Here is an 11,741-nt window from a genome sequence, read left to right as displayed (position 1 = left end):
CACCAGGTCTGGGCCAGGACGCCCTCCATCTCACTAATAGGACACCTGGTCTCTGAGACACCTGAGGTCCAGGATTTTTCGAGGACGGTCCGTGCCGAGACTGCACGTAGAAAACCAAGTTCCACTTGCGAGAACCTCACTCCTCTGTGTGCCAAGCGGATCTCAGTCTCTGATAAGAAGCAAAGGTGCCTAGGTTGCAGGAGCATTCCTCAGCCCTAGAGTTTTCCAGTTTTCTGCCTGCCCTGGACAGGGTGCCCTGGACAGTCACAGGACAGAAATCTGACCAGCCAGCATTCTCATTTAGCAGAGACGAAAATATTTTCAACTATCCTCTTGTTTCCATTCTGGTTAATTGCTCTTCTAATACAGGTAAGAAATGGTGGCTGCAGAACCTTTGCATTTTGGTTTCCGATACCTCCTTTACAGCAGTGCTTAATGGGGAAATCATTGGGAGGGCAGGTGGCGCACTTGGGAAAGCAGAGGTTGTTAGAAGTGTTGGGGACTGAGGTTGAGACCCCAGCTCCTCCACATATATACCAGCTGTGTGATTTCGGACAAGTCGCTTTATCCTTCGGGACTTCCACTATCTCATTTGAAAATCGGGGATTAAAATGTCTGTTTTATCACAGAGGTGTGGTAAAGATCACCTGAGAACGATGTACGGTCAAGTACTTGGAGGATCGACAAGTGTAACGTATTACAAGTATTTTTTTGTGTGGACATAAGGCAGCAGAAAAGGTGTCTTTGATGTTTAATTAATACTAAAAATCTTCCATTACATATATTTGTTATAATTGGGAAGAAAGGAGGTGGGCACGAGTAATTCTTAAAGGGACTTTTTCTGCTCCAGAAATAGAACTCAGAAAACACATATTTGATTTTCCTTTTGGTGTCAAACCACAGCACCATTGTTCTTAGCAGTTTTACAGAATTGTGACCTTAAAACTTGGTGATATCAATGACTGAAAGCAAGCTCCCAGTCCTGAAGCCTTTCAAACAGGCCCTTCAAACTAAAGCACTTTTATTTTGAATTAAGGGCTAATAGAATTGTCCTCTTAAATGAGCACTTACAAGTTTAAATGTCGCCTTCCAGGTGGGCTGCAGTAAATGAACGTGCTAAGAGGTCGCTGAAAGCTCTTTTGGGGACAATGAGGGGAATCTGTTATAGAGGTTCATGTAACACCCTTTCTGCGGTTAAAAGAGAAACCTAGAACTTACATTTTCCTAATTGTTCATAAGCTGATTTGTGTATACATCTAGGACGATAATTTACTTTCAGTTACTGAATTTGTAAATTTTCACATTTGTTTTAATTTGTAATTAAGTTTTCTCTATGAGGCACACCATATGCTACCATTAATTCTTTCTCATTGATTTCTTAGGAGATACATGAGTGCATATTTTGATGCAATTTTTGAGGTCTTTTGAAAATCAAATGACTACGTGTTTAGCCATATGGGCCTTTGTTATTTAAAATAGCATACGATAAAGTAAGAAATGCAAAGGAGGACCTGTTAGACAACAAAAAATTGGAAGACTGTAAAATACTGCTATAAACACACCAATTTTCGATTTTTTTTTTTTTTGCCTTATATTTTTGAAATCTGTCTTATGGATCCCCACACTGTCTCTTACCATCTGTGAAGGTACCGAATCACAAGTGCACCAGGCAAACGTACGGAAACCAGTTACTGCCCTAAGCTTTACACTGGGGCGCCAGATACTAACATCCGCCTCCAGTGAGTTCAGTTGTAGCCAGCGTGTTTCTTTGAACATCTTGTGCCAGCATTTGACACCGAGCGCCGTTCATCCGCACACACGGTGTCCGGTTTTGAAAGGGGCCGGCGGGTTTTTCTGTTTCGCAGGGGACTCCCGATGCTCCCGAGCTGCCTGCCGTACGTGCGGGCTGCAGCCCCGGCCGCGGGCGGGCGGGCCGGCGGGCGCGCGGCGCGCACTAGGACCCAGCGGGGCTCCGGACCCGGGTGGGAGCCGCGCCGCCGACCCCGGGCGGGCGCCGGGGCTGGAGCCGGGGTTCCGGCCGCGATCGGCTGCAGCTCGGCCGGGAGACGGCGCGACCCGGCGGCGGGGCCACCGGCGAGTCCAGCGCCGCCGCAGCCCCCCAATGCGGCCCGCGAGAAGCAGCGGGGGGGGGGGGCCGGCGATCGAAGGTAACGAAAATGGGGCTCATTTCCTGCCTCCTGAGCTTCTGCTCTGGCTCAGCATTGTCACGAGAAGCCCTCACTGTTCTGGCTGCTGCATTTTGGGGCACCCTTTGATTTTTTTAAGGTGTCCACCCCCATATTTCCACCTGGTTTCAGATTGATTTATAGCGTGCAGCCCAAGTGGGAAAGATCCAGGGATAGCAAGTTGAATATTTTCATTAGTTTTGGCTCAAAAGTAAGTTCATTAAAAAAAAAAAAAAAGTTTCTCAGGAATTTGTGAATAGCCGTTTAAAAAATTTTCTTTTAAAATAGAAGACAAATGAATAATTTAAGAAATTATCAAATAATTGATGTAATTGTGTTAATTACTTCCTAGGGCTTTACTTCTGTGGGCTCCCCAGGCGTTACTTTTATTTTCAAGGAACTAACGTGTTAAATGTGGAGTTTGGCTCGGGCAGAGTTTACAGCATTTGCTGTCGCAACTGTTTTGCTATCAATTATAAACAGTGTCAAATCTGTGGGCAGTTTCAGCCTCTTTTCCAACACTGTAACTGGTTATCCTAATATGACATCTACAGATGAGAGTTTCCTTTGAGGGCCCCAGGAATATTTCTCTTTTCGGAGAAGCGTTGCTTTGAGGAGAAAAACCATGATTCCTGGCTGGGAGGCTGAAGAGACTATTTTTCATGCTTTGTTTATACTCCTGGGATGACATTTGGGGAAGGGCAAGGCAGTCTTTCTCGGCAGCTTTTAATTGCGGGATTATTAATTTACTTAATTTATGAGTTTCAATCCATGGGGCTCGGGGAGCCCTCTGTCACAGGATGTGCTTAAGGTGACCCATTTGCTAGCAGTTGGGACGTACGATTGCAAATGTAAAATGTGCCGCCCGTGGACTGGTCTGCTGGGAGCTCGCATGTGGAGCTGTCGTAGGCTGGCTGCTAACTGGCTCATTGAGGAAAAAGGGAATCATTTTCCTTAGCAAAGGAAGACATCCTGTTATATTCCTTTTGTTCCCTGTTTTTCATTGATCACCAGCTCTGTCTTGAGAGGGGAGAGCAGCTCAGAGTGCAGAGCGGAAGACTGCACAGATGCCTACAAACCACTTCAACTCTCACATTGATTGGTCAGCTAGATTGAGACTTAGGAAAACAGCCACCCCAAACCTTCTTTTAAAATACTGCTGTAATTTTCAGATTAGCCTTCTCAGTGCGCAGATTCCTGCAAGATTGCTTTTTAATTTCGGGTGCAATTTTCGTGAGAGAACCTTTATGTTTAATTTTTCGTTGTTGTTTCTAACCGGATAAAGCAGGCCATTTTGGTGACAAATTTCTTTGCAGACGTCAGCTACTAGCTTACATTTATAGACATATCACTTTACAATACGTTCTCCATGATTTCTCCTCAGGAGCTGTACGATGCAAAGTTGTTCAACTTAGAATAATTTTTCCTAGGCGGTTTTTGACCCGAATATTTAAACAGCACCAGCAGCAGATGGATGTCTAGCTGGATCTTTACTTCGATCATTTAAGCGTCCTGTGCATTGACATGTTTCATGCACTAAATTTAAGTCTGCAACAGTGAAAGAAAAAGGCAATGAAGAGCAAACAATCAAAATCAACTTGCACACTATGATCAGAAATTGTGGCATCTGTTTGGGAGAATGCATTTCACGTCCGAGGAAAGGGGCATTCTTCACCTTATAAGAACAGAAATTAGTAAATCATTGTGTATCTATAAGACAAAAATATATATAAGACCCATGGACATCTTTATTTGAGCCTTAAAGCACTTCAATTAAAGAAGCACTATCTCAGAAGTTGTTAAATGGATAAACACTTTTCTGATTGGCTTAAAAATTTAGACACAGGAAGTGGATGGTATCTAATAACCTATGAGTGGAGACATGGTTGTCATGGAAACCGAGAATAGTAACCCCCCCGCAACACACACATACACTACCATAACCACCACTTAAAAAAAAAAAAAAAAAACCTGCATGTCATCACAGATGCCTGGAGAACATGTTGGCTTCTGTAAGCTTTCCCACAGCATCTGCTGAAACCCGAGACCATGCCTGTCAAATCAAGGTCATTTTACAACAACAACCAAAAATGCAGTCTCCTGGATTTCATAACCGTGTTTTATTAAGCATATGTGAGGAAAAAAAACCTTAAAGCGAGGATGAGCACACGTGCTTACTTAGCGGTTGGCTACCTCTGAGTTGTGCAAGGCAAAGCGAAGAAGGTATTTGAGCACTTCATTGTGGAATCAAACTGATTTGTAGGTCCTACTGTTAGAACGAAGCTCTTTTTAGAGCCATAAAGACTGGAGTGTTGCCCGTGGCTGAAGAGTCACTTGGGGAAGGTATAATGAAGAGTCTATGTTTGCGAGAGGGTTCAAAGTTGAACTGTGGCAATTGAATTCAAAGAACTGGCATTTTGGAACCCTGAACTAAGGCAAATCGACTGGCTGGTGATTTGCAAAGTACAGGGGAGGGTGTTCTCAATAGCTGAGCAGGGAGAGGAAAGCTCTGACTAAGTAGAGCTAAACTGTTTCAAAAACTCCAGTTCATATTTGATTAACTTAGAAAAGTTTCCTCTTCTTTTGTAGATGAGGAGAGTGCTTTTAGTTTTAAGTTTTCAAAATCAGAGTTGTGACTATTTCCGATACCTTGGTAATGGTTTCAGTGAGGAGGGGGAAGAAGGGAGAAAAGTTTGGAGACCCTCCCCCTTTTCACTTTGCTGAGTGAAAAATAACCGAGGAGGCCCTCTCCTCAATTTTGACTTGGACGGTCAACATGGAAGCTTGTAAATATAATGCCAAAGTGTTTCTTAGGTTTCTCTAATCTTGTCAGTGGTAGTCTTTAAATTCTAAATTCTTGATATTCATTTAGTAATATCTTCCTTCTAATCATGACTTATAGCATTGTCTTGCTTTATCTTAAATGAAATTGGTCAGTTTTAAATATTACTTAACACTTTGATCTTTTTAAAAAGAAGACAATTTTTCCTTGTTTTTATCAACTAATTGCATGGGGGAAGAGAAAAAGTGGAAAGAATCCTGAGTGTATTTTAATGTTTATATAACATCCTGCCCCTATGCCATAGGTAGTATGGACTTTAGAATAAATGCAGCGGTATAACAATCACCTGCTGTGTTGATTCAGCATATATATTTCATGATCCCATGTTGTTAAATATTTAACTGATTGGGGTTTGGTGAAAAAGGTTGTGTTTAATGGCACAACGGTTCTCTTTTAGCAAAGGATTTCCTGCAGGGAGCTTTCTTATCTGTAAGTATGGTCATTGGCAGGAAGCAAGTCAGTTGCTTGTTTTTACAAACTGAAGGAAATGAATGGGATTTGTTGGTTTCTAGAATCTGCCTTCCTTCTCCATTGTCTGTCAAATAGTTTGCTCAGAATTTCTAAAGCGACTCCAAATCTTTGGCATTTCTGTTTATTTATTTTTGACTTTGGGATTAGAAAAATTGGTCATTATTTTACTGTGTACAACTTACTTTACCAATCCAAATGAACAAGATGTTCAATAATATTCTAATTCATTTTCAGTTGTCAGATCTACACATACTCACTGAAGCTGGCTTTTTGGATAGCTCTGCCAAATTTCTGATCATTCAGAATACCAACCAAATGCCAGTTTCATGGTGAGGTAAAGGGAGAGAAGCAGCTTCATTCTTTCCTTTGCTTATCAGAAGAAAATTCATAAAGACTGAATGTCAGGTATATGCCTACTTTGCTGATGGCAAAAGACTGGTGTAGGGGGAGAATCAGAAATGGCGGGGGGCAGTGCTAAATCCAGTGTACAATCCATGTGAGAAAACCAGATCTTAACCTTGAAGAGATTTCTTGTGCAAGACTCTGGATTGCTTTTTGGATATTGTCAATAAACACATTTAGTTATTTTAATTTGTGTATGTTTCAAACTCTGGAAGAGAAAACAAGGGTGAACTTCTTTAAAGGAAAAGAAGTACATAAACCTGCATTTGAAGGAAACAGCCCTGGGGGGATGGGTTAAGAGTGTCTGAGGGAGAGAATGATTTGTTGCAATGGTTTTCACACATTTTTGAAGACATCATTTTTGTTTTATATTTAGCACCGAATGGAATCTTATGCAAGACCTTAATCCATGAGCGGAATAGGAACAGAGCTGCTTGGGGGAAACCAAGAACCAGGAGCCCAGAGCCTGATGTCTTCCCCTGGGCTGTGCCTGGGGCTCACCCTAGAACCCTGCTACCTCTGTGTAACAGTCTGAAAATCACTGCTTTTAAAGTGTCCAAAATAATCTCTAAAGAAGACCCAAGAGAATGGCTTACAGAGCCCCCAGAACCTCTTAGCTGAAGAGAGAACTTTTGCCTTGATAATTTAAGAGGCGCTTGTGCTCAGAACGAGTAGGAAAAAGGCACATACTACAATGTACTTTAATAAGCCAGTGTGTCTATAGCAAATGATTCGGCTGGCCATAAATATGGCAAAGCCCTGGACCAGTCTCTAATAAGGGAAGGGAAAGGATGTTTTTAGGGGTTACTTACAAACCAGGGCCCCCTTTCCCTATAAGCTATGGGAATATTGCATAGACATATTTGAGAGTACTTAGTTATGATTATTCCAGAATACATGGATTTATTCTGTTGCCACCTCGGGATCTGTTATATCACTGTTATTCTATTTGTCAGTGAAAATTATTTCATATTAAGTGTCGTTCATGAAATGAAAGTTTGCCAAGCTATATAATCTGCTTGGCAGACTCAGTCATGTTTTGCGTGTTGAGTAAAATGATAACACACAGATGATATTTGAATATCATCAAATATATTCGCATTATCTCCTCTCTTGTGCGATTGACTAAAATGGCAGCATTGGGGTTGGGCTCAGTTCTCCTCGCTCACATCCCATGGCTACGAGTATTAAGATTTCTAGGGGTGGTGGACAGAGAAATTCCCTTCGGTTCCACTCTGGATTTTCATGACCACTCGATTCACGCGTGCACAGTTATGGAGGTGAGGAGAAATCGGTGGACCCTTCAGGCAGACTGGAGTGCGTCGTGTTCCTTGTGGCCACAGCCATCCTCCCTGCATCGTTTCCTGGAGGATGTGCAGTGGGGCTGTTTGTAGAAGTAGGAAGGGCAGACCCCTCTCTACATTCTCCCATTACTTCCGCGGGGTTTGCAGTCCCTGTTACCCGCATGGGGTTGGAAATGGCAATTAGAATGATCAGTGTTCTGGGAAGTTGCAGGTCTTCCAACAATTTGTGCTGGAACTTTTTCTTTTTCTTTCTTTCTTTCTTTCTTTTTTTTTCTTTTAAAGTAGGCTCCACACTCACAGTGGGGCTTGAACTCACACCCCTGAGATCAAGCATCGCAGACTCTACCCACTGAGCCAGTCCGGCGCCCCGGGGAACTTTTTCTATTTTTAAGAAAATATTTCCTCTACAAAGATGAAACTAGTATGAGCACAAAATAGTTGGCTGCGGTGGTGGATGGAGAGAAAATGATTGTGGTTAACTTTTATTTGTTGAATTGTGTGGAAGAAAGCTTTTCATGTGTAGGCTGTTTAAAGCTATCTTATTCCTCCTCCCACTGCATTTCAAAGAAGAATGAGTGTGTACGCAGAAATCCAATGGAACTGTCCCAAGGCATATTCATGAAAATAGACCAATGATTCCTCTTGAGTGAGCATTTAAACTCCGATGTTCTTGGGGACTTTTTTTTTTTAACTCAAGGATTCGGTGCAGTTACTGGGACCTGGCAGAAATTGCTAGTGTAGGACTTAAGATGTTACATAGAGTGTATGCTGTGTACCTTTCTTAAGATTCGGATAACAGCAAGTTCTCCTTGAAGAGGGGACTTAAGTATATTATACAAGGTTAGATTTCAGATAATCTCAGGTTATGTCTTCACACCCTGATATTTTCTGATTCAGTAAACTTAACATTTTTGCAGCCTTTAAAACAATTACTGTTTAATGACTAGTTAATACAGATCTCTAAATTAAGGTAGTCATACTGTTTCGTGGGACTAGATTTAGCATTTATAGTGGTCTCTTGAAAAAGAAATAAGTTGCTCTCGGTAAGTTTAGCAGTATTGGGTAACAGAAAAATCATATCACACTAGTAAGAGGCTTTCCTTTAAAAGATGCCTCCCCAGGGTGCCTGGGTGACTCAGTGGGTTGGGCATCTGACTTCTGCTCAGGTCTTGATCTCAGTGTCCTGGATGGAGCCCTGCCTCAGGCACTGCGCTCAGCAAGGAGTCTACTTCTCCCTCCCTTTCCCTCTCCCTCTGCCCTTTCCCCTGCTCATGCTCTTTCTCTCCCTCTCTCTTTCTCAAATAAATAAATAAGATCTTTTTTTTTAAAGCTGCCTCCCCTATATGATTTTAATTGATTCTTATAATAACCTAGTATTCATATACTGCTACCACTGTTACTACTAAGTAATGATAAATATGCATTAATGTCCCATTTTACAGATAAAGAAACTGAGGCCCTGTGTTCCTAGGGCCACATACTCGTTGGTCACCAGCCAGTTCTGACTCCCAAATTCCAGGCATTTTTTCCACCCCACTGGCTACCTCACAACTGTTCAACTGTTTCTGTTCCAGGGTTGATGACTTCCCCTTCCATGTTCGAAATGGAATCTCCTCCTGGGAAAAAAATCACAGGGTGGGGTAGGGAATATTTGATATAACTTTGACAAGAAACAGGGTTTGCTCGTGAATGTTCTGTGTTCCCACGTCTGGCCAGTAGGGTTGCAAGGGACTTTGTAGTTCCCTTGTCAGAGACTATGCTAATTCCTCTTCATCTTTTGAATTTTCCTTCATCTACCTCTGAGCACATTCACCTACTTGGTAAACAAAAGGCTCTTACCACAGGGATATGACTTCCCTGAATTAGCCAAATATTGCACTTCATCTTTCTGTTGTGGCCTCCGCAGAAACGGATTTCCTAGACAACATTCACTTTTGTAATTCATAGGAGCTGCCCAACAAACTCAAATACAATGACATCTCCTTTATTTTCTGAATAAAAAACAGGGGGCTTACCTTGTCAGATTAGCAGGCTGTCTGGTATCTCCTTCTTGGGGCTCCCCTACCCCTAAGTCATACAAACCCCATATGGGTTGATACAGACCGAGTGGAGCAGGGTCCCTTTGGCTTCTCATCTAAGCCCAGAGCTCTGCTTCTTGCAAGCTGGCAGAACAGGCTTCAGCCAGAGAACATTCGTGGGGACTTGTTCATGCCCTTAGCAGCAGTGGGAGGTTGGGCTGGTGTGCACTAGGATGTCAGGCCCGAAAGGGAAGTGGCCAGGGCATCCGTAGCTCCTACCACCACTCTACTCTTCAGCTCCTTCTACGGGGTCAGAGATGTAGACGTTTTAGAAGAATAATCATTTTTAATAATCCTCTGAACTTCAAAATGAATGAAGACCCTGGGAGAGTGGTTTTTAGTCCAAACAAACAGGAACAGGAGAAGTCGCGCCAGTTCTGAGTCTAAGCATTCGGGCAGAAATGTTCAACGAGGGCATTCATTTTGTTGTTGTTTTTCCTCTGTTACCAGCATTATCCTGTTTCCCAGGTTGGAACACTTGGACACTTACTTGCTTTCCATCCATGTATCTCATTTATCACCAGAGCTGCTTGCTGCTTTCTTGGAAATGCACCTTCTATTCATCTCCTCATCTTGAGTGCTGGAGCCTTGCGCCTGGGACACCGCAGGTCACCTCGAAGGGGCTCTGTCCCTCCCGCTCCCTTTCCTTCCCCTGTACTCCTGAAGACTTGTCTCCCCCCAAAATGCTCTGGAAGTGCCTCTGCCGCGTAGAGCTGTGTGTGACCTTGACCTAAGACCCGGTGATATGGAAAGAAGACTCAGTAATGTGGAAATCCTGAACGGATTATTGTGAAGGTTAATCGTAGAGTCCCCGAGAAGCGCTTGGCACAGAGCCTGGCACATAGTTGCAACTTACTGTAGTGATTTGTATTGTTGTGTTGTTATTGGTGTTAGTCCCTCAGCCACTGAGAACCTGTGATGGCTTTCTGTGGCTCCCCTTACCAAGTCTGTCTTCCTCTGTCCGGCAAGACCTTCTGTGACCTGGCCTTACCCATTAGGGCTCAGGGAATGCCTCTGGCACTGGACCCCGGACTCGCCTTGCCCCTTTCAGCTCCGCTGCCTTTGTTTATATTGTTCCTAGTTCCTATGATCCCCTGACCACAACCTTCTTCTTCCTCCATTCACATGTTGGAAGGACACCAGTTGCGCCCATCCTGCAGCTCCAGTGTATAGAGAAAATGCAATTTATTCCTTTTTTTCCTACAGCGAACCTTCTTCCCCAGCACGCACCTGTTGATTATCAGGAAAAAGAATAAAACTTTTGATCCTATCTATTTTAAAACTTAGTGCGGTCAGATAATCCAAACAGTCCCTTACAGTAATTCTTAGTCTTCCTGGGAGAATACTGCCCATTCGCTCATGTTGTGTCCGCTCCTTTGCCTGTGATGGTGTGTGTGTGGGAAAGAGTGTCAAGCATGCTCCTCCCTTGTATTTCTTCCCGAGGACGAGCAGATTCAGGCTCCGTAGGTGGGGTGACCTCTGCTCTTGGGGACTGGGTCTCTTGCCCACTGGTGCTGCTTGTGTTATACTAGCAGTTGAAGCCTGTGACTCTTATTACACATAATCTAACCCAGGGGTTTTCAAAGACCCACAGTAAGATACAGATACATTGTCAGGGCGCTTGGGTGGCTCAGTCGGTTAAGCGTCCAACTCTTGGTTTCGGCTCAGGTCATGATCTCAGGGTTGTGGGATCGAGCCCCACATCGGGCTCTGCATTCAACTGGGAGTCTGTTTGAGATAATCTCTCTCCCTGTCCCTCTGCCCCTCCCCCACCACTCTCACTCTCTCTCTCTCTAAAATAAATCTTTTTTTTAAAAAAAGATAGATACATTGTCAGAAGATCCTAGTAAGCACATATGGACATTGTATACATGGATGGACCATACAGAAGATAGTATTATTCTTGCTACACTCCATGCACTCTGGTCTCCATTCTCTTTTATTTTATTCTATTTTATTTAATTTAAAAAACCTCACTGTGACACTCCCTGCTGACTTAGTCTCACCTCAGCTCCCATGAGCAGCAAACTCTGAGTTTGCTCCAACATCCTCCATCAGCCTTCTGGTCTGGTGGTCTTGGCAAGGGATCCCCTCCTCTGGCCACAGCCAACTCAAGGCAAGTGCATGGTTCTTAGCTCAGCCTCCTCCCCCTCCTCCTCCTCCCACCCCAACACCTCGACTCACTGCTCCCTCTGCTTGAGCATGCTGTCGCACTGGGCTGATGAAGCTGTGCCCCACACTGGTGCAGGCCATCTCTTCTCAGGGCTCCACATGGTGCAGGAATATGGGCACAAGGACATCCCTCTACACCCAGTGTACTTCCTCCAGTCAGGAGGCAGAATCACCCAGGAGTAGGTCAGGCCAAGCAAGAAATACCCAACTATCCTCTTTTCTTCTCTCCTATTTCTTTCCTATAATTATCTGGACCCAGAAACGGGTGGATTCTTCTTTAGCTTCC

The 11,741-nt window shown here is 43.7% G+C and overlaps 1 protein-coding gene across 4 annotated transcripts in view; it reads left to right on the top strand.

The window, feature by feature from the left end:
• Positions 1-1,991: 1,991 nt before the first annotated feature.
• FOXN3 (forkhead box N3) overlaps positions 1,992-11,741 on the top strand; it is a 394,185-nt gene continuing 384,435 nt past the window's right edge. For all 4 annotated transcript variants that reach the window (XM_045901392.3, XM_045901391.3, XM_045901385.3 and 1 more), the window contains exon 1: positions 1,992-2,168. The gene's annotated coding sequence lies outside the window, so the exon portion shown is untranslated. The remainder of the gene's footprint in view (positions 2,169-11,741) is intronic.

This window comes from Mirounga angustirostris, unplaced genomic scaffold (genome assembly GCF_029215605.1).
Source record: "Mirounga angustirostris isolate CCGP_5_RB_7025 unplaced genomic scaffold, mMirAng1.0.hap1 SCAF_9, whole genome shotgun sequence".
Lineage (NCBI taxonomy): Eukaryota > Metazoa > Chordata > Mammalia > Carnivora > Phocidae > Mirounga > Mirounga angustirostris.
The sequence above is the reverse complement of the archived record's forward strand: the minus strand, read 5'-3'. Positions and strand labels throughout refer to the sequence as shown.